At 41.9% G+C, this 22,509-nt stretch overlaps 1 long non-coding RNA gene across 2 annotated transcripts in view; it reads right to left on the minus strand.

The window, feature by feature from the left end:
* Positions 1-14,656, minus strand: part of LOC123331411 — a 35,670-nt gene extending 21,014 nt beyond the window's left edge. The window contains exon 1 of one of the 2 annotated variants that reach the window (XR_006548039.2): positions 14,336-14,656. This is a non-coding gene — a long non-coding RNA (uncharacterized LOC123331411). Of the gene's footprint in view, positions 1-14,294 lie in introns of both variants that reach the window. The other variant, XR_006548038.2, reaches the window with a different exon arrangement.
* Between the last annotated feature and the right edge of the window lie 7,853 nt (positions 14,657-22,509).

Below are 22,509 nucleotides of genomic sequence, written 5' to 3' on the forward strand. Positions count from 1 at the left end.
GCCACTAACATTTAGTTACAATCTTTTTACCATCTCCAGCAAATACCATGCCTGGCTGAAGCTTTGAGAGAGAAAGACCATCTCACCTTCACAAATACTCTGCAACTGATGAAACTCTTCAGTGTAAATTATCTTGTTTTGATCCTTAAAACAAGATTATTCTCACTTTTCAGCTGCTGAAACTGAGACCCACCTTATCCAAAGTCACAGCTGGCAAGTGGTAGAGCCAATATTTGCTACTCTAAAGGAAAATGGAATAATCTATGAAAATAAGTAAATAAGCTAACATTTATTGATTTGTCTTTTCATACTGTTCATGGGGTTCTCAAGAATACTGAAGGGGTTTGCCATTCCCTTCTCCAGCTATGGTTTTTCCAGTAGTCATGTATGGATGTGAACGTTGAACTATAAAGAAAGCTGAGCGCCAAGAATTGATGCTTTTGAACTGTGGTATTGAAGAAGACTCTTGAGAGTCCCTTGGACTGCAAGGAGATCCAACCAGTCCATCCTAAAGGAAATCAGTCCTGAATATTCATTGGAAGGACTGATGCTGAAGCTGAAACTCCAATACTTTGGCCACCTAATGCGAAGAACTGACTTCATCAGGGAAAGGATCCTGATGCTGGGAAAGATTGAAGGCAGGAGGAGAAGGGGACGAGAGAAGATGAGATGATTCGATGGCATCACTGACCTGATGAACATCAAGGAAGCTCTGGGAGTTGGTGAAGGACTGGGAAGCCTGGCATGCTGCAGTTCATGGGGTTGCAAAGAGTGGGACACAACTGAGCAATTGAACAACTGAACTGTTTGATTTGTTGGATACCTACCCTGTACTCTGTACTAGGCTTCCCAGGTGGCTTAGTGGTAAAGAATCTGCCTGCCAATGCAGGAGACCTGGGTTCAATTCCTGAGTCGGAAAGATCCCCTGGAGAAGGAAATAGCTGCCCACTCCAGTATTCTTGCCTGGAGAATTCCATGATCAGAGGAGCCTGGCAGTCCACAGTCTATGGGGTCACAAAGAGTCAGGCACAACGGAGCACACATTCTTTCAAGACATTCATTCTGGGCTCCCCTCACACCTCAGTCGGTAAAGAATCTGCCTGAAATGCAGGAGACCTGGGTTCAATTTTGGGTCGGGAAGATCCCCTGGAGAAGGAAATGGCAACCTACTCCAGTATTCTTGCCTGGAGAATCCCATGCACAGAGGAGACTGGTGGGCTATGGTTTATGGGGTCACAAGAGTCGGACATGACTTAGCGACTAAACCACCACCACTCTATACTAAGCACCATGCTGGTATTTTAAAATAATTTTTTATCTTCTTCTTTAAAATAACTTTGCAAGGTATTTATGATATATATCCATTTCTAAACTAATGAGGAAACCAGATGGAGATCTGTCTAAGGTAACAAGTAGAGGAGCCACTTCGAACCCAGGTCATGAGTTCAAGGCTCATGGTCTTTTGCAAAGGCATACTGCCTCTCATCAGACCCTGCGGATTCAACTTCACCACTGTAAGGTCAGTGACGAGTAAAAGTTTCAATGTAATTTAATTATGATCTGGATCTTTTCTCAAGGAGGATGCTGTTTTTGTAGTATAAAAAAGTGATGCTTTATGAAACTAAGAGACCGTTTGAGAAATTGAAATCCTATTGATTGCTTAATAGCTGCTACATAAATAAGCTTAGGCTCAAATCATCTATTACTCTTTAAAGAGCAGGAGCCCAATATCTGGAAGAAGCTGGACAAAGGATAGCATATGTATATTAAAATCCGGTAGAAAAGACCCACAATAAAGGTGGTTTATAAATATTTCATAGGCTCAATAGCTACTTGTCCTAGAGTTCTAGTTTGTATAACCATCATAATCAGTTATTTTTAAGAGAATACCTGGAATAGAACCTTAAATCCTGACAGGTAACTAAAGCAATATTCAGTTCAGTTCAGTTCAGTTCAGTCGCTCAGTCATGTCCGACTCTTTGCGACCCCATGAATCGCAGCACGCCAGTCCTCCCTGTCCATCACCAACTCCAGGAATTCACTCAGACTCACGTCCATCAAGTCAGTGATGCCATCCAGCCATCTCATCCTCTGTCGTCCCCTTCTCCTCCTGCCCCCAATCCCTCCCAGCAATAGAGTCTTTTCCAATGAGTCAACTCTTCGCATGAGGTGGCCAAAGTACTGCAGTTTCAGCTTTAGCATCATTCCTTCCAAAGAACACCCAGGGCTGATCTCCTTCAGTATGGACTGGTTGGATGTCCTTGCAGTCCAAGGGACTCTCAAGAGTCTTCTCTAACACTACAGTTCAAAAGCATCAATTCTTCAGTGCTCAGCTTTCTTCACAGTCCAACTCTCACATCCATACATGACCACTGGAAAAACCACAGCCTTGACTAGACGGACCTTTGTTGGCAAAGTAATGTCTCTGCTTTTCAATATGCTATCTAGGTTGGTCATAACTTTTTTCTTCCAAGGAGTAAGTGTCTTTTAATTTCTTGGCTTCAGTCACCATCTGCAGTGATTTTGGAGCCCAGAAAAATAAAGTCTGACACTGTTTCCACTGTTTCCCCATCTATTTCCCATGAAGTGATGGGACCAGATGCCATGATCTTCGTTTTCTGAATGTTGAGCTTTAAGCCAACTTTTTCACTCTCCACTTTCACTTTCATCAAGAGGCTTTTTAGTTCCTCTTCACTTTCTGCCATAAGGGTGGTGTCATCTGCATATCTGAGGTTATTTATATTTCTTCCGGCAATCTTGATTCCAGCTTGTGCTTCTTCCAGCCCAGCGTTCCTCATGATGTACTCTGCATAGAAGTTAAGTAAGCAGGGTGACAATATACAGCCTTGACGTACTCCTTTTCCTATTTGGAACCAGTCTGTTGTTCCATGTCCAGTTCTAACTGTTGCTTCCTGACCTGCATATATGTTTCTCAAAAGGCAGGTCAGGAGGTCTGGTATTCCCATCTCTTTCAGAATTTTCCACAGTTTATTGTGATCCACACAGTCAAAGGCTTTGGCATAGTCAATAAAGCAGAAATAGATGTTTTTCTGGAACTCTCTTGCTTTTTCCATGATCCAGCGGATGTTGGCAATTTGATCTCTGGTTCCTCTGCCTTTTCTAAAACCAGCTTGAACATCAGGAAGTTCATGGTTCACATATTGCAGAAGCCTGGCTTGGAGAATTTTGAGCATTACTTTACTAGCATGTGAGATGACTGCAATTGTGCGGTAGTTTGAGCATTCTTTGGCATTGCCTTTCTTTGGGATTGGAATGAAAACTGACCTTTTCCAGTCCTGTGGCCACTGCTGAGTTTTCCAAATTTGCTGGCATATAGAGTGCAGCACTTTCACAGCATCATCTTTCAGGATTTGAAATAGCTCAACTGGAATTCCATCACCTCCACTAGCTTTGTTTGTAGTGATGCTTTCTAAGGCCCACTTGACTTCACATTCCAGGATGTCTGGCTCTAGGTCAGTGATCACACCATCGTGATTATCTTGGTCTTGAAGATCTTTTTTGTATTATAAAAGCACAAATCATCTGGATAAATTTTATGTGAACTGTAGTCTAAAAGATATCCATTTATTGATTTAAGAAATAGGGTTGGAGGCAGAAGCAATTCTTGGATACCCTCATATGCTAAAATGAATAGCTCTAATCACTGAGTATGACACTCATTTTGTGTTTGCTATGAATTTTAGAGCCATAAATTGTAAAGCTACTTTGTGTCTCATATCTTAAGTGTTCTGAAATTGGAATCAATGTCCAGCTACACATGAAAATTGTCCTGAAAGAATAAACTGTTTGTTCCCATTTTTTCAGCAGGAATTGAAAATACTGAGGCATTTATGTTAGGATAAATAACGGGTTGGTAACTGGCTCATTTACTATTCTTTTACTCATTCACAAGTTAAGTAGCATTTAAGGGATAGTCACTGGACTGTTGTTGTTGTTTTAGTCACTAAGTTGTGTCTAACTCTTGCCACCCTATGGACTGTAGCCCACCAGGCTCCTCTGTCCATGGGATTTTCCAGAAGAATACTAGAGTGCGTTGCCATTTCCTTCTCCAGGGGATCTTCCCAACCCAGAAATTGAACCCATGTCTCCTGCATTAACAGGCAGATTCTTTACCACTGAGCTACCAGGGAAGCCCAGAAACTGTCGGTTAATTGTTGTGGGGAAGGACAAAGGTGTAGGTAAGCTAGAGGCAGAATACTTCATTGATTAGTATTTAAAAAAAAAAAAAAGTTTGAGATATTATTGACATACAATAAACGTGTTTAAGGAGTACAATTTGATATTTTGACATTTATATACAATTGTGACATCATTATCACAATTAAGATAATGAACATACCCATTACCCTAAAACTTTCCTTGGGCCCGTTTGCAATCTTTCTCTCCCACCTCTCTTCACCAGCTCACCAGCTCAGTGCCCCAGGCAATCACTGATCTACTTCTGTCTCTGCAGATTAGTGTGCATTTTGTATAATTTCATATAATTGGAATCACGCAGTATGTACTGTTTTTTAGTTTGGTCTGGCTTCTTTAACATTCATCCATGTTGTTACACGTATCAGTAGTTTATTCCTTTTATTTCTGAGTTGTTGCTGTTGTTCAGTGGCTAAGTTGTGCCAGACTCTTTGTGACCCCATGAACCGCAGCACACCAGGCTTCCCTGTCCTCCACTATCTCCCAGAGTTTGCTTAAATTCATGCGCACTGAGTCAATGATGCTATCCAACCATCTCATCCTCTGTTGCTCCCTTCTCCCCCTGCCCTCAATCTTTCCCAGCAGCAGGGTCTTTTCCAATGAGTCAGCTCTTTGCATCAGTGGAAACAGCACAAATGTCTATCAACAAGTGAATGGAAAGAAAAGCTGTATATCTTCACCATAATCCGTTTACCTGTTGATAGACAACTGTGTTGTTTCCAGTTTTGTCCACTATAAATAGAGCTGTGAATATTTGTGTACAAGGCTTTGTGTAGATCTAAGTTTTCATCTCTCTTAGATAAATACATAGCAGTGTAATGGCTGATTCATATGGTAGATATAATTTTAACTTTGTAAGAAACGACTGAACTGTTTTCCAAACTGGTTGTACCATGTTACATTCCATGTGAGGATGTGAGAGTTCCAGTTGTTTCTTATCCTGTCCAACACTTGTTATGGTCAGTCTTTTTCATTTTAGCCATATGTGATTTGCAAATATTTTTTCCAAGTCCATAATTTATTTTTTCATTCTCTTATCAGTATCTTCTGAGGAGCAGAAAGACATATATAGTTGGATCTTGTTTCTTTTTGTTTTTGTATTTGCTTTTAATCCTGTCAGATAATCTCTGTCTTTTGATTGGAATGTTTAATCCATTCATATTTAATGTAATTACCATGTGGTTTAATTTACAGCTCCTATTTTGCTATTTGGTTTCTATGTCTCATAGCCTTTCTGTTCCCATTTCTTCTTTACTGCATTCTTTCGTACGTGATCCCATAGACTGTAGCCTGCCAGGCTCCTCTGTCCATGGGATTTTCCAGGTAATAATACTGCAGTGGGTTGCCCGTTCCTTCTCCAGGGCATCTCCCTACCCAGGGATCAAACTTGGGTCTCCCGCACTGCAGGCAGATTCTTTACCAACTGAGCTACCAGGGAATAATCAGATATTTCCTAGTATACCATATTAATTCCTTTGTTTGTTTTAAACTATTTCTGAAGTACTTTATTAGTGGTTTCTCTGAGGATTACAATGCATATTTTAATTTATTATAATATACTTCAGATTAATATCAACTTAATTTCATGAAAATAGAAAAACATTTCTCCAATATAGCTCCATTCCTTTCTCCTTTCTTTGTTTGATCGTCAGCATATAATTTCATCTATATATGTTACAGATTCAACAATATAGTTTTGTAAGTACTGCTTTTTACAATCTTTTAAAGAAGTTAACAGAAGAAGAAAAATGTATGCATAAACTCTTCTATATTAACCTGTATACTTCTCGTGTATTCTTCATTTCTTCATATGGATTGGAATTACCATTTGGAGTCATTTCCTTGCTCCAATATCCTCCATTTCCTATCCCCTCCATTGTGCTTTTATTGTCACATGTCACGTAGCTATATGTTGTAAGCTCAATAATATAGTATCATAATTGCTGTTTGTGTAACTGTCTTTTTAATAAGTTAATAAGAGAAAAATGTATTTATACTTTTATAATTACCTTTACTAGTTTTCTTTATCCCTTGGTGTGGATTTGAGTTACAGTTATTATTTCCTTTCAGCCTGGAGAACTTCCTTCGGCATTTCTTGAGCATAGATTTTGCTGCATTTTGTTTGAAATAAAGCCAGCCTCTCTGCCACATCCTGGTAGAACTACCCACAGCGGACCTGGGTGGAAAGAGGAGGAAGGCAGTGGCCCTGGGCTAAAATTCCACAGACTCCCACTGTTCCTTTCAAGGTTCAGCAGCTTTATTGAATAACTTCTCAATCTGTTGTCTGCCTTTGGTCAGTTCCTAGAGACCTGAAATGATTCTTTGTGACCATTTTTCTAGTTTTATTTTGCTTTTGGGGGGAGAGGATTTGCTGAGACCCTCATTCAAACATTTAGGAGTCTAAAGCTATCATCTAGCTGTATTTTTTTTTTTTTTTTTTTGGTCCTATAAGTTTTTGGTTCTCTTTTTTGTCTTTATATGCCATCTTTTGGATTAAATAGTTGTTTTTTAAAATTCCATTTTATCTGCTTTGTTGGTTTACTAGTTATAGCTCTTATTGCGTTGTTTTAGCATTTGCTTTAGGGTTTTGTGTATATATTTGACTTTTCACAGTCCATCTTTAAATAGTATTATACTACACCCCATTTGCCATAGGAAGTTTACAAGAATATGCTTCTATTTCTCTCCTTCTGGCCTTGTGCTATTGTCATATATTTCACATCTGCATGTATTATCGACACATCATACTTTGCCATTTTTTATTTAAGTAATGGATTATTTTTTTAATTAAAATGATATTAAAAAAAACTTAATGTTTATACTTGTAGTTACCATTTCTGTTACTCTTCATTTCCTTGTGTATTTCCATTTTCTATCATTTCCCTGCTGCCTGAAGGACTTCATTAACATTTCTTGCTATTCAGATCTGCTGGTGATGAACTGATCCAGCTTTTGTATATAGATGTATGTATTGCCTTTATTTTAAAAGACATTTTCACTGGGTAGAGATTCTGGATTGAGGCTTTTTCCCCTAGTATATTAAAGATGTTGCTTCATTGTCTTTTTTCCACTAAGAAACCTGCTGTCATTCTATCTTTGTTTCTCTGTGTGATATTCCTTTTCCTGTTTCTTACTTAAGATTTCTTCTTATCACTTGTGTTAAGTGATTTGGTTATGATGTGCAGTTGTATAGTTTTATGCTTCTTGAGCTTGGGTTTGTTGAGCTTCTTCTACCTATGGGTTTATATAGTTTTCATCAAATTCGAGAAGATTCTCATTTCTGTTGTTTCAAATATTTTTCCTTCTCTGCTCTTTCCTCTTCTTTGAAAGTGAAAGTGTTAGTCACCCAGTCATGTCCAACTCTTTGTAACCCCATGGACTGCAGCCCTCCAGGCTCCCAGTCCATGGAATTCTCCAGGCAAGAACACTGGAGTGGATAGCCATTCCCTTCTCCAAGGGATCTTTCCAACCCAGGGATTGAACAGGAGTCTCTTGCATTGCAGGCAGATTCTTTACCATCTGGGACATCAGGGAAGCCTTCTCCTTTAGAGACTCCAATGATAGGAAAATTAAGTTAGTTGAGGTTATATTTTTACCTTTGATGTTATCGTTTTCAACCCTAGAAGTTTGACTTGTATTCATTTTTTATGTCTTCCATGTTTCTATTTAACATGTTCAGTCTTTTTCTATCTTCTTTATATAGAATATGGTAACAATTGTTTTAACATCCTTGTCTACTAATTCTATCACTGATGTCATTTCTCCATCAGTTTCAATGGATTGAATTGTACTTTTCAGCTTCTTTGTATACTTGGCAATTTTTAAATTATTTATTCATTTATTCCTAAAAATATTCCTGTGCTTTGATCTGGGACCCAGTTAAATTATTTGGAGACAGTTTGATATTTTTGGCTCCTGCTTTTAAGCTGCGCTAGGTGGAAAAAGAAATGTGCTCAGTACAGGGTTGATAACCCCACTTCTGAGGCAAGACCCTTCATAGTGCTCTATTACTCCATGAATTATGAAGTTTTCTACTGTAATTGTTGGGAACATGCACTATTTTCTGCCCTCCACGAACTTTAGGCACTATTCTCTCTAACCCTCTCTGGTGACTCCTTCCCTTGCCTTGAGTGGTTTCCTCATATGGATACATTCATTGATCAGTGTTTGTTTAGATATTCAAGTGGGACCTTCTGAAGAGCTTCAGAGCTCTCTTTTTGTGCAGCTCTCTTATCTACAGACTCCTCTCGATTGTCTCTTAGTTACCTTGGCAACCCAAGACTCCCTGCCTGTCTCCTAAAATCAGGGAATCCACTGTCCTCTGCAGATTCCCTGTTCTGTGCTGGGGCCTGGAAACTTTCTCCAAGCAGAAATTTGGGGGCAATTATAGAACTCATCTCAGGGGAGGAGACGGAGAGGGTGGGACAAATGGAGAGAGTAGCATGGAAACATATACATTACTTTGTGCAAAATGGATAGCCACTGGGAATTTGCTGTATGACTCAGGGAACTCAAACCAGGGCTCTGTGACAACCCAGAGGGGTGGGATGGGGTGGGAGGGAGGTTCAAGAGGAAAGGGACATATGTATACCTATAGCTGATTCATGCCGATGTATGGCGGAAACCAATACAATATTGTAAAGCAATTATCCTTCAATTAAAAATAAATAAAAATTTTAAAGTTTATTGAGAGAAATTAAACTGAAATATCATGTAGAAATAAATATTCAACTAATATAGAATGGCCTTTTTTTTTTGTTTTTAAGAAATCATCTCATTAGTTTTTTATCTCTCAGGAATCTATTTTCTTTTTTTAAAAAAAATATTTTTTATGTTTTTAAACTTTTTATTTTGTATTGGGGTATAGCCACTTAACAATGTTGTGATAGCTTCAGGTGAACAGTGAAGAGACTTAGCCATACATACACATGTATCCATTCTTCAAACTCCCGTCCCATCCAGGCTACCACATAACATTGAGCCGAGTTCCATGTGCTATACGGTAGGTCCTTGTTGGTTATCCATTTTAAATATAGCAGTTGTACATGTCCATCCCAAATTCCCTAACCCTCCCTCCTCATCCTTCTCCCCAGTAACCATAAGCACTTTCTCTAAGTCTGTGAGTTTTCTTTCTGTTTTGTAAGTAAGCTCATTTGTATCGTTTATATTTTAGGAATCTCTGTTCTTAACGATTCAATGTACAATGTCTTAAAAGTCATTGCTTCTAAATAGCTTGTCTTGCTTTTTAGCTGTTCTGGTGGAAAAGCAAATCTGTTGCTTCATCTTGGTCAGAAGCAGAAGTCTGATTAATATTCTTTTTGAAAGGACTCATTACAACACTTTATTCAACATCCACTATGCACCAGGAACTCTGCCTACTATGTTTATGATCCCATGAGGTTTTTATTGATTTATTTTTTTGGAGAGGGGCAAGAGGGATGAAATGGGGGGCAGGTAGAATGCAAAAGCAATAAGACATGATCACCCCCTCTCCCCCCAATAAAGGAACTCACAATCTAGACAATCTGATATTTGCAACTCACAGTTCAGCATAAAGACAACTAATACTACAAAGGAGAAGATAAGGACCCAGAAACATTTATTCAACAAATACACATTGAGGGTCTATTCCAGGTGCTGTGAAGCTGACTGGTGAACCAGACAGATAAAATCTTTCCCCTCATGAAGCTTACTTTTTAGCGGAAGATTAAAAAGTATAAAGGGATAGAAAATGATTGGTGTGCTATTTTAAAGGGGAAAGGCTTTCTGAAGCAGGGCCATTGGAGTAGAGACCTGAATTCAATGAAGCAAGTAGTAAGAATAAGTGACCTATAAATTAATTTCAAAGGAAGATGCTCCTCTTTTAACTGGGGTGATCAAGGAAAGCTCATGAAGGTTACATCTGAGTTTTCACAGGATTTTCACGAAGAATGACTCATTGCTGGTGGGGGGTAATGATAAGAAAGCGAAAGGCATTTTTCTAGGACTGAGAATAAAGATGTTTGCCTGAAGCTGAGTATTCCAGGACTGCAGGTAAACGAAACACGGAGGAGAAAAGCAGTCTTAGGGCCCCACTTCAGAAGGCTTGCTTGGGCACGCTAGAGGGATTTTGGTCTTTGTTTTTCTGATATTTGCAAGAAGTGAGGCAATCGAAGTTTTAGGATGACCACTCGGGCCTAAAATACAGCATACATTAAGGATGGAACAACAGGTGGGAGCCATCCCAGCAGTGGCTGTATGGGAAGATGCATTGGACCTGGAGGGGGAAAATGGCATCACAGTTCAGAGGAAGAAACAGCGGTTCCTGGTCATGCAGTGGGATGCTGGGCAGCCAGGGGTGCAGGGTCCGTGAGGCCACCGGTGTCCAAACTCACTGTAAGTTACAAGCATAAACTCAGGGACCACAGAGGTAGGTGGTGACAGAGCCTTTCTGCAAAGTAAAGACCCAACTTGAAAATATCAGACTGTTGGTTTTAGTTTTTTGCTGTGCCTTTTCTTAAGCCACAGAAAGGACAGTAATGTCAACAGGTCCTGTGCTCTAACAGACTTGATTTTCAAGTGAACAGCTCTAACCTGGCATCTTTGAAACCCCTAAATGTCCCACTTTCCCTGCTAACTAAAGGCATTGCATTAAAAAACAACACCAACACCAACACCATTTTGAGAAAGTCTTTTTAGTTTTCCCTTCAGGACAAAGATTTCTGAAAAGACAGAGGCGAGTTACTTTAGACATCACCGAAGGCAAACAATGCTCGAGGGACAGTCGCAAATGAACTAGGGGAAGCCGCAGCCAAACGAAATGCGACAAACAGCTGTCATATTCCAAATGGTCAATCAAAAGCTGGAACAACTTGAATGTCGCAGAAGTCTATTATGATGGAAATCATGATCTCGGGACAAGGGATACTTAACGATTTGGAAATTTAAGTACAAAATAAATATTCATCCATGTCCAACGGTAACTTTCAAGCTCTAACTGTTTCATATGGCTAACATAATACCTGAACGCTAACATACCTGAAACAGTGGGGGCACTTTTAAAGTGAAAGGGGAAACAAATAATTCATCTTCATTTTAATTTCAACACAATTGCAGAAAGCACTGCTATGCTAGAAATGAGAATGATACACTGAGGGGTATCTTTTTTACATTCCAGAGTATCTCACTGTTTGGGCAGAATGGTTCTCTTACTGGAATTGTTCACAAAGCAACCTATTATATGGTGAGAGGTACCCTCCGGGCACCATTGAAATTAATATGAAAGGAACAATCAAGAATGCCAAGTGCAGTGCATAAAACGCAGGTAGGTGGTGGAAGACAGATAAGCAGCCTAGGAGGTTTAAGTTGCGGAATCTGAAGCTGCAGAGAGATGTGTTATACAATTTACATTACAACCAGTCACGATTTTAGAATGGGCAATGAAAAGCTCATATAGTTAAGTCCATAAAAAAAAAAAAACAAAAAAAACACACAAAAAGCTTCATAACACAAGGGAACTAAATGATGGGTAAATAGACAAAGAAGATAATCAGAGAGCAGGGGGAGAAAGCCGGACTCGCTTTCACAAAATTCCTCTGGTTTTGGCAACTTAGCCTCCACATCACAGGTAGCACTGTCTCTACAGTGGGATTATTTTAAAAGAGGCTTTCTCAACCTTGGAACTGGAGACATTTGGGGCCAGATAATTCTCTGTTGTGTGGGCTGTGCTATGCATCATGGGATGTTTAGCAGTGTCCCTGGCCTTTGTCCATTAGTTGTTGATAGCACCTGCTTCCTCCGTTATGACAACCAAAAATGTCTCCAGACATTGCCAAAGTCCCCCAGGGGAGAACTGCCCCCATTTGAGAACCACTATCTTAGAGAAAACAACAGTATGAACTACTCTGTGAACTGTTTCCTCCATAATCATATGCACTTCATCCTTTAAAGAGCATTATTTATAAACAAATGCCAACTTTGGCCATAAAGCCCTATTACACACCAAATTAATCTGGAGGGTAAACCTAACAGTAGTTTAAAATAACCAAGTTCCATGCAGTCTAAAAAGTCTCTCTGCTGTTTTCTCCCTCAATCTATATTAAAAAAAAAAAACACACAAAAAACTGGGAAAGTGGTTAGTTTCCTATCCATTTGTGCAGTGAGCAATATATTCTGGTCACAAAATTAAACCACAGACAGCACCCTCCTAGGATATAGCAGCCAAATAGTAGTTCAACACTCTTTCCACTTGATGAGATATGAAGAAAAATCCAGGTATAATCTGTCAATGAGAGACTGAGGGAGAGAGGTTTGCATTTACCTTGAGACACTGAAGCAGCAGCAACAGTTTCATGGTCATCAGGCTATTAGACATAGGAAGGAGTCATTTTGATTTTTCCTTGTAGGTTACTTTTTTAAAACTGCATGCTGCCTGCATGGTTAATCCTGTAAGTTAAGCTAGTTTCTGCTGTATCTTTTCCTAACATAGAACTAGGGCTAGATTTCAGCTCTATAAGGGTGGGGACCATGTCTAGTGTGCCTCGCTCACCACTGCATCCGTAACACTTAGCCGAGGACCTGGCCCACAGCAAGAACACAAGACACGTTTCCTGAATGAATGAATGAAGACAGAAATGCCGAATTTCAAGCTAATAGGATTAGGATGCCAGCTCCTTATAGGGGTCTTTTCTTATTTCTGTACCACAGTTCTGTGGTGGTTGGTGCACAGTAGGTGGTCAAGGAATGTTTGTGGAACTTATCTGGATGTCAGGTGCCTGCCTGTATCTTTAGGCAGCAAAGCCCATCAGGGCAGCACAGAATCGAGGTAGGTGGGCTACCTGAATCTGGTGACTATGCTCATGCATTAGGTTCTGTTCAAGTACAATACAAAGACATATTCCACCACGAGGAAACAAATCAAGACATCTGTATGGAAAGATTTCAGTACGTGCCTTGCAAATTGACCTTGCCACCCCTCTGAGAGACGAGGCAGATCTGGTCTCTCAGTACCATGGTCACACCACTGGAGAATTTTCTCAAGGCCCACAACAGCCACCCATACAGGACGGGCCATCGTCACGGTGCTGCGTCTAGGCAGAGGCTGGGAACATACTGTGCAAATTATATCATCACAGGCATCAGGGAGTTTATCCTCATCTTAAAAGGCATTATCTCTCATGTTGAAGCTTTAACAACTCATCTAGAATAAAAACATTTAAAGTGTGCCAAAAGGCAGAGCTGCTGGAGGTGTAAGATGTGGCTTGCGGGGAAGGCATGAGATTCTCTCTAAGCACAGAGGGCCGGGTGAGTAGCACTGGGTACCTGAGAGGCTGCTGGAATGCAGTGCCTGGAAGTTACTATGAAAGGTAATGACAGGCAATAAAATATCCCCTTAAAAATCCAGCAAAAGATAAAGACAGTAGATTATAGCAACACTTCAAAACCCAAGGGTGAGTAGATTAGCACAGACACTGCGCAACACACACACACACAGTTATCCGATTTTACCAAGTACTTGCAGGGAAACTAGGCCAAGCAAACAATCGAAATCAAATAGAAGCAAGGTGTGTTTATTTAATTCAGAAGCTCAAAAAAATAGGGAAATGCATTGCAAAGATTTTTCAAGAAAAAAATTAATGAAACCTTCATTCAGATGACGAAAGAAGAACACAGTCCTCTATTTCTCGCCTCCAACGAGTGTAACTAGGGGATGTCATATCTTGTGTGAGAATTCCAGGGCACAAGCATCAAACACAACACAGGTTTCTACAATTTGAGTTAAGCGTGGTTATACAACACATGTGGCAGACCTCTTGAATTAATTGCACCAAATGTTTTCAGTTATAGAAAGAAGATCCGTGACTCACAGAGACCATAAATGAAATACGGCGTAGGTAGTAATTACGTGAATTACATTCTTGAGTCTTTAAAGATAAATTAACCAACAAGGAGAATTTGATAGCTACAGGTATAATGCGATGACCTATATAACTTACTATTTTTAAAAAGTCTAAAATTTACACAGGTTAATAGCATAAACGATTCTTCACAGTGACTCATGGCAGCAACACAGTTCTATAAATGCTCTAGTGTAGCCTTACCGTAATTGCTTAACTCCTCCAATGGAAGGAGAAATACTCACGGAAACCCTCGGACTAGGAAAGGCACAGAGCAAGCTAACATCCACGGAGCATCGGCGTGTTCTAGGCACTTGGACAAAGAATATCTCATTCTATCTTCCCACTGCTCCTATGTGGTTATGTCACCAGCAAAGCCCATTAACAATTCCTAGAAAATAAAACTAGAATCTGGGTAATAAAATAAAGTCTAACTTTTTTTTCCTCCTTGTGCTCAGTCTATCACTTGCTCACAGCGGGTCACGTGCAGAAGCCTCAAAATCTGCGCTTCAGACCAGAGCTCCTAGTGAGAAACGGGCTGCACTAACACGTCAGCCCTCAAGGCTGCACACGACCCTCAGTTCAAGATGGTGGTGGCGGAGGGCCACGTGCAGAGAGGCTGCACCTGGCGCGGGATCCAGTGAGCCGCGCATCTGCCCCGCCCCTGGAGAGCCCCGCCCCCTGGAGAGCCCCGCCCCCTGGAGAGCCCCGCCCCCTGGAGAGCCCCGCCCCCGGGGAGCCCCGCCCCCTCCCTCCCTGCTGATGAAGCCCCTGAACAGTGGTCCTGCCTGGTAGAGCCTGTCCTCGAGAGAGAGCTCATCCCTCTCCATTATGAGATCAGCAACAGAGCTTTCTTTTTGCTCCTGAACCAAAGTCGGCCTGGTTCTAATGGCACCAGCAGTACCAGGCAGAAGGACCCTTGTTGGGGACCGACTGGGGAGGGTCGGTAAGAGTTAGAGACACTTCCATCCCAAAGCTGCGGGGGTGGGAGGGTAGGGGTAGTGGTGATGCAGCTTTCCCAGGCCATGTGTAGCTGCCCTTCAAGTTCTTTTGTCACTGGGCTGGAGTTGGGTTGTCCCTCCTCCTGGGAAACCAGCTATCCCTCAGTCCCTAGTAATCTTCCTGGTCTATGGGGTTTGAGAGTAACTGACGGCTAATCTTAGTCCAGGAAGAAACACTTGACCCAGGCAGGGTGAGGTCGGATCGACTGGAGAATCTCGTCTTCTGGGTGTTCAAGGGGTCGAAGCTGCAGCAGCCTCATTGCTCTAAGATGAGTCTGCCTGAGAAACGATCAACACAGGGAGAGGATGGAGAGAGAAACATAAACAACATTTTAACTGTGCCCTGAAGGCAACTCCATCTCAAAAAAGATTTGTTGTTAACGAAATTCTCTTCTCTATCACAATGTCATTAATTTTCCTCTAATACCCCTTGTCTGTCTTAGGATCCATCCAAGATAGGACACTATACTTAGCCATCAGGTCTTGGACCTCTCTGGGCTGTGACAGCTTCCCAGACTTTCCTTGGTTTTTGTTGGCCTTGACAGTGTTGAGGAGGACTGCTCAGGCATTTTGTAGCATGTCTCTCAATTTGGGTTTGTCTGATCCTTTTCTCCTGCTTAGTCTGGGGTTGTGAGGTTTGGGAGACTGCAGACTCGTCACATTATCAAGGGCACGTGACTGTCAGTGATGATGCTGTGAATGTCGTTTGGTCAACAGCCACCAAGAACACTGCTGCACTGAAATTTGTTAGGTTGTCACTCCCTGCACCAAGAGCACACATATCGAGGGAGCTGTGGGTGTGTTAGTAGAGGGTACTAGAAAGAACCTTTTGGTTCTTTGAGCTTTGATGATGATTTAGGGCTGATTGAAGAAAATAAGGGCTTCCCAGTTGGTGCAGTAGTAAAGAATCTGCCTGCCAATGCAGGAGATGCAGGTTCAATCCCCGGGTCAGAAAGATCCCCTGGAGTAGGAAATGGCAACCACTCCAGTATTTTTGCCTGGGAAATCCCATGGACAGAGGAGCCTGGCAGGCTACAGTCCATGAGGTTGCAAAAAGTCAGACATGACTGAACACACATGGAAGTAAGGAAATGAAGATTTCCTCTGCACTGTAAGCTCTAGCTGGTCAGACAGCAGAGCAGTTATATGACTGGTATCTATAGGAAAGGAATCTTGCACAACATTTTTCCTCCCCATAATTAATACTTGTTGAAAAGCTGACACCAAAATAGAAGATCAGTGCTATATACAAGATAAAATTGCACTATCTGGTTAGATTAACTAAAATTACTGAACTAATGAATCTCTCTGTGACAGAATGCAGTCAGGAAGGTGTATGGATGGCCAGTGTTGCTTTCTTCTAAGTGAACATCCTTCCTTGATCCTGGCTTTTCCTACTGTTGGATACACAACACTACTGAACATCCTGCACAAAGAACTGCTGTCTCAACACGGCTGGAACCCATGTTCATCTTGTAGCAGCCTGGACATTATATATCTATAAAATCAGAATTTGGATTTTAAACTAGCTATGTCTTATTATGCTTTTCCTTTTCCTCTTCCAAAGATGGATATACTAAAGGAAAGTGAAAGTCACTGAGTCATGTCTGACTCGTTACAACCCCATGGACTCTAGCCTGCTGGGCTCCTCTGTTCATGGGATTCTCCAGGCAAGAATACTGAAGTGGGATTCTCTTCTCCAGGGGATCTTCCTGAAGCAGGGATTGAACCAGGGTCTCCTGGATTGCAGGTGGATTCTTTATCACCTGAGCTACCAGGGAAGATCTTTAGCCAAAGGCTATTGATCCTTCTCTGTATTTGTCTACCTACACAGATACCACTGTATCTAAATCTTAATCTGTGGGAGGCCAGGTTGCACATTGAAAAACTGTCATGGTGAAGATGGGCAGTCACTCCTTCTGGCCAAGAGAGGGGTGTGTGGGATTTTGTGGGTGACATAGTGACCTCATTTTTGCCTGGGCTTAGATAAAAGTGTAGAGTGGCCTTCTTTTGTCTCATTTAATCATGGTCTCAGAATAAGTGAGTTTGGTTCCTGTGAGATGGGGACTCATAGGAGAAGAGCATGGCTAACTGTGAGCACCAGATCAACTTCTGAACCTTTGGGGCATTTTCTCTGGCAGTGCTAACCTCCATCAACTCGAGTTCCTCTGCTGCATCATTACTTCCCACCCCACCTCCATGCTGTGTTTTTTGGAAGGAAATCACAAAGGCAGGGCTTCTCTGGTGGCTCAGTCAGTAAAGAATCTGCCTGTGATGCAGGAGACCTGGGTTCAATCCCTGGGTCAAGAAGATTCCCTGAAGAAGAAACTGGCAACCCACTCCAGTATTCTTGCCTGAAAATTCCCATGGACAGAGGAACCTGGCAGGCTACAATCCATGGGGTTGCAAAGAGTAGACTTTAGCATGCACAAAGAGTAGCCGGCATTTAAGGGGTGGGAGTTACACTCCCCTCCTTGGGAGGGAGATATCCTTGAACTTTGAAATCTTTTTCACTTAAGCTGGTTGGGGAACTCTGAACAGCGCTGATGAGTGTTCTCAGGTCTCTGTGTTCTCATTATTAGGGCTGTTGTGATTATTTCAGGCCTTCCTCTTCATGAAAACTTCACAGTGAAGTCACCCAGGAGATTTCTTTGAAAACAGATTAAGGAAGATGATATGTCTCGACCAATGGATTGGATTCTAGGTTTTTCCAGGTTTCCTGTTGGCAGGGCCTCTGCATAGACTAAGAACCAACTGTGCTCCTGTGAGGCTGGGGGTCCACCATGCTCAGAAAGAGACTTACTTCGAAAATTCAACTTGAACAGAAAAGCAAGTGCTACTCAAGGCATCTGTCTAGAAACAACAGAATACCATACCAAAGGGAGAAGAGTTTCTCACAAATGAATGGAACAGCATTCTGGCCCTGAGCTGGGATGATCTCAAAACAGGTTGCTTTTTTTTTTCAAGGCACTTTTGTTCTGCGCTAGAAAAGATAGGGCTCTTTCACTTCAGCAGTCAGTTTTTATTCACCACAAGCATTCTCCTGTGTAGGAAAATCAATAAAGACAATAAATAAATGGCAATCCCATTGAGGGCTGCTTACTAAGTGATTAAATGTTTCAAACCCCAAATACTTGCATGCTTCAGGGATACAAATCTGAATGAACATATGTAAATGGAATTAATGCTCAAATAATTTTCTAGTTACTTAGCACAAACGTGCAATTATTAATACTGCCATAATTTATGTTTGAATATTTATCCCCATTTTCCTAAGCATAAAACCTTTAATCTACTTTTCTGACATAATTTGAAAATAGACGTGGGAATCTTTTTAATCATCTTATCCTTTTCAATGGAGAGAGAAAAGAGACCAAAAAAAGAAGCCTTCCAGGAAAGTTCTTTCTGAGAGGGGATCATTTCTAATGTCTCTACTCCCTCCACCCAAAAGGGAAGCAGTCTTCCCAAACCCAGGATGAATTTGGTACTGGGATATCAGTTTATACTTCACTCTTCATTGCAAGTGAGTGAGCGAGTGATTGTTACTTGGTCGTGTCCAGTTCTTTGAGACCCCATGGACTGTAGCCTGCCAGGCTCCTCTGACCATGGGGTTTTCCAGGTAAAAATACTGTGAGTGGGTTGCCATTTCCTCCCCCAGGGGATCTTCCCCACCCATGGATTCCCCACCCTATATCTGTCCCCAGCATTCCAGGCAGATTCTTTACCAATGAGCCACAGGGGAAGGAAGCCCCCTTTGCTGCACAGACCATACAAGTGAGGCTTTTTACAAGTTATTTTCAAAGTTTCTTTGAGTTACAATGAGGTGCCTGCAGGAGGGATCCAGTATGAAGATGGCATGTTTGAGTCTTCTGACATATTGACATCAAGAGGAGGGCTTACCCCCGAGCTGGGAAGGTGTTTTCTGTCTGCCCTCACCCCTCCCCTCCGCCTCTGCTGCTCCTTGGTAAGCATGAAACCAAGTGGGACCCTGTGGGGCTCCTGGGCATGGAAGCTTTTCCGTGTCCCTGATTCCTTATTTGTTGGGGACGGACTCTAGCCTCCACAATCTTCCCTGAGTTCCAAAGGACAGATCTGAACAGTTGCTACACAGGAAAGGGAGAGGATACGGAGACAAGGGAGGGGCAGCCAAGAAGCAGCAGTGCAGCCTTGGAGCAGGGTCCTAGCTCGGCCTCCAGGGATACACACAACAGCATCTGCGAGCTCCTTGTAGAGCTCAGTGTAGCGTTATTCCCTCAGTCGTGTCTGACTCTGCGACCTCATAGACTGTAGCCCACCAGGCTCCTCTGTCCACGGCATTCTCCAGGCAAGAGTACTGGAGTGGGTTGCCATTTGCTTCTCCAGGGGATCTTCCCGACCCAGGGATCAAACCTGGGTCTCCTGTATTGCAGGTGGATTCTTTAGCATCTGAACCACCAGGGAAGCCCTTATAGAACTAAAGCCCCCCAATAAATGGAAGACATCAGCATTCTTAATTCCATAGAGGATCACCTGAGACCAGATTAAACAAGTGTAGGCCCTGCACACACTCTAATCTTATCAGCAACCCTGATCTTGAACCTCTGGTATAAAAACTCCTCACCAAATCCTCCCTAGTGGGGAGGGCAGTTTTCAAGGGCAGGAGCCCACTATGTCCCCCTTTGCCTGACAAAGCAATAAAGCTATTCTTTTCTACTTCACCCCAAACACCATGTCCAAGATTCAACTTGGCATCAGTGCAAAGAGGTTGAATGTTCGGCATCAAGCACAGCTGTGCCTTGACCTTCTCAGTTTGCACCATGATTCACACCAGCAGGAGTGTGTGTTTTGCTTGTCACTCCCAGCCTGTAGTCACATTGCCACGGCTTGAAGATTATGGTCCTCCAGGTGCTACCCAGGCGTTTTTTAGACTTTGGTGTAGGACAGAGAAGCCTCTGTGTGCAAGCTCCTCAGCTGCCTTCCCTCTCTGCCACCCACAGGGGGAAGGAAATAAAGCAGACACTGAGAAAAGTCAAGAAGACAGGGGGGATGGTCTTTTACATCTGCACCATTTTTCCAAAAGAAGACTTGGGTCTGATTTCTAGTTCTGCCACTCACTTGCTGGATGATGCTGGAGAAAGTTCTTCTTTGAACCTCTGTTTCATCATTTCTTAATGAAGGAAGGAGGGAGGGAAAGGAGAGGGAAAAGATGGAAAGACAGAAGAGGGAAGCAGGGTGGCAGGGGAGGAGAAAACAGGAGTAACATGAATAGTCTCTAAAGATTCCTCCCAATGAGGGTCTGTGGTCCTGAAAGTTCCAGATGCTTCAGTCCTTGTTTGCTACACCTTCTATGTTTCTCACGTGTCCTGCCAGCCTCACCTCTCCCACCTGCTGGCTGCATGGTGACCATACTCTTTAGGAAGGTCCAACAAATGGAGGTTAGTATGCAGAATTATCACTGTCTACAAGTCTGCAAAGTCCCAGGCACCTAAGGATTGGAGGAAGTGAACTGGGTTTGAATGTTAATGAGATAAATGTAGTTCCAGTTTAATGAAAATTAAACTATACAGGATTAGGAAGTATTGTTGACATTGACTTTAATAACAGGAAATGGAGAATTGAGTAAGAAGAGAAAATCTACATACAAACTTGGCTTGGTTGTAGAAAGTAAATAGTATTGTCATTTACGGAAACTCCTCATAGCTTCATTATGGGGGACTGAAATGCAAAAGTAGGAAGCCAAGAAACACCTGGAGTAACAGGCAAATTTGGCCTTGGAGTACTGAATGAAGCAGGGCAAAGGCTAATAGTTTTGCCAAGAAAACTCACTGGTCATAGCAAACACCCTCTTCCAACAACACAAGAGAAGACTCTACACATGGACATCACCAGATGGTCAACACCAAAATCAGAGTGATTATATTCTTTGCAGCCAAGGATGGAGAAGGTCTATACAGTCAGCAAAAACAAGACTGGGAGCTGACTGTGGCTCAGATCATGAACTCCTTATTGCCAAATTCAGACTTAAATTGAAGAAAGTAGGGAAAACCACTAGACCATTCAGGTATGACCTAAATCAAATCCCTTATGATTATACAGTAGAAGTGAGAAATAGATTTAAGGGACTAGATCTGATACACAGACAGCATGATGAACTATGGACGGAGGTTCATGACATTGTACAGGAGACAGGGATCAAGACCATCCCCATGGAGAAGAAATGCAAAAAAGCAAAATGGCTGTCTGAGGAGGCCTTACAAATAGCTGTGAAAAGAAGAGAAGTGAAAAGCAAAGGAGAAAAGGAAAGATATAAGCATCTGAATGCAGAGTTCCAAAGAATAGCAAGGAGAGATAAGAAAGCCTTCCTCAGTGATCAATGCAAAGAAATAGAGGAAAACAACAGAATGGGAAAGACTAGAGATCTCTTCAAGAAAATTAGAGATACCAAGGGAATATTTCATGCAAAGATGGACTCCATAAAGGACAGAAACGCTATGGACCTAACAGAAGCAGAAGATATTAAGAAGAGGTGGCAAGAATACACAGAAGAACTATACAAAAAAGATCTTCATGACCCAGATAATCACGATGGTGTGATCACTCATCTAGAGCCAGACATCCTGGAATGTGAAGTCAAGTGGGCCTTAGAAAGCATCACTACGCACATAGCTAGTGGAGGTGATGGAATTCCAGTTGAGCTATCTTAAATCCTGAAAGATGATGCTGTGAAAGTGCTGCACTCAATATACCAGCAAATTTGGAAAACTCAGCAGTGGCCACAGGACTGGAAAAGGTCAGTTTTCATTCCAATCCCAAAGAAAGGCAATGCCAAAGAATGCTCAAACTACCTCACAATTGCACTCATCTCACATGCTAGTAAAGTAATGCTCAAAATTCTCCAAGCCAGGCTTCAGCAATACGTGAACCATGAACTTCCAGATGTTCAAGCTGGTTTTAGAAAAGGCAGAGGAATCAGAGATCAAATTGCCAACATCCACTGGATCATCGAAAAAGCAAGAGAGTTCCAGAAAAACATCTATTTCTGCTTTATTGACTATGTCAAAGCCTTTGACTGTGTGGATCAGAATAAACTCTGGAAAATTCTGAAAGAGATGGGAATACCAGAGCGCCTGACCTGCCTCTTGAGAAACCTATATGCAGGTCAGGAAGCAAAGGTTAGAACTGGACATGGAACAACAGACTGGTTCCAAATAGGAAAAGGAGTACATCAAGGCTGTCTATTGTCACCCTGCTTATTTAGCTTCTATGCAGAGTACATCATGAGAAATTCTGGGCTGGAAGAAGCACAAGCTTCTTCTGGAATCAAGATTGTTGGGAGAAGTATAAATAACCTTATATATGCAGATGACACCACCCTTATGGCAGAAAGTGAAGAGGAACTAAAAAGCCTCTTGATGAAAGTGAAAGAGGAGAGTTAAAAA

This window comes from Bubalus bubalis, chromosome 23 (genome assembly GCF_019923935.1).
Source record: "Bubalus bubalis isolate 160015118507 breed Murrah chromosome 23, NDDB_SH_1, whole genome shotgun sequence".
In the NCBI taxonomy this organism is placed as follows: Eukaryota; Metazoa; Chordata; class Mammalia; order Artiodactyla; family Bovidae; genus Bubalus; species Bubalus bubalis.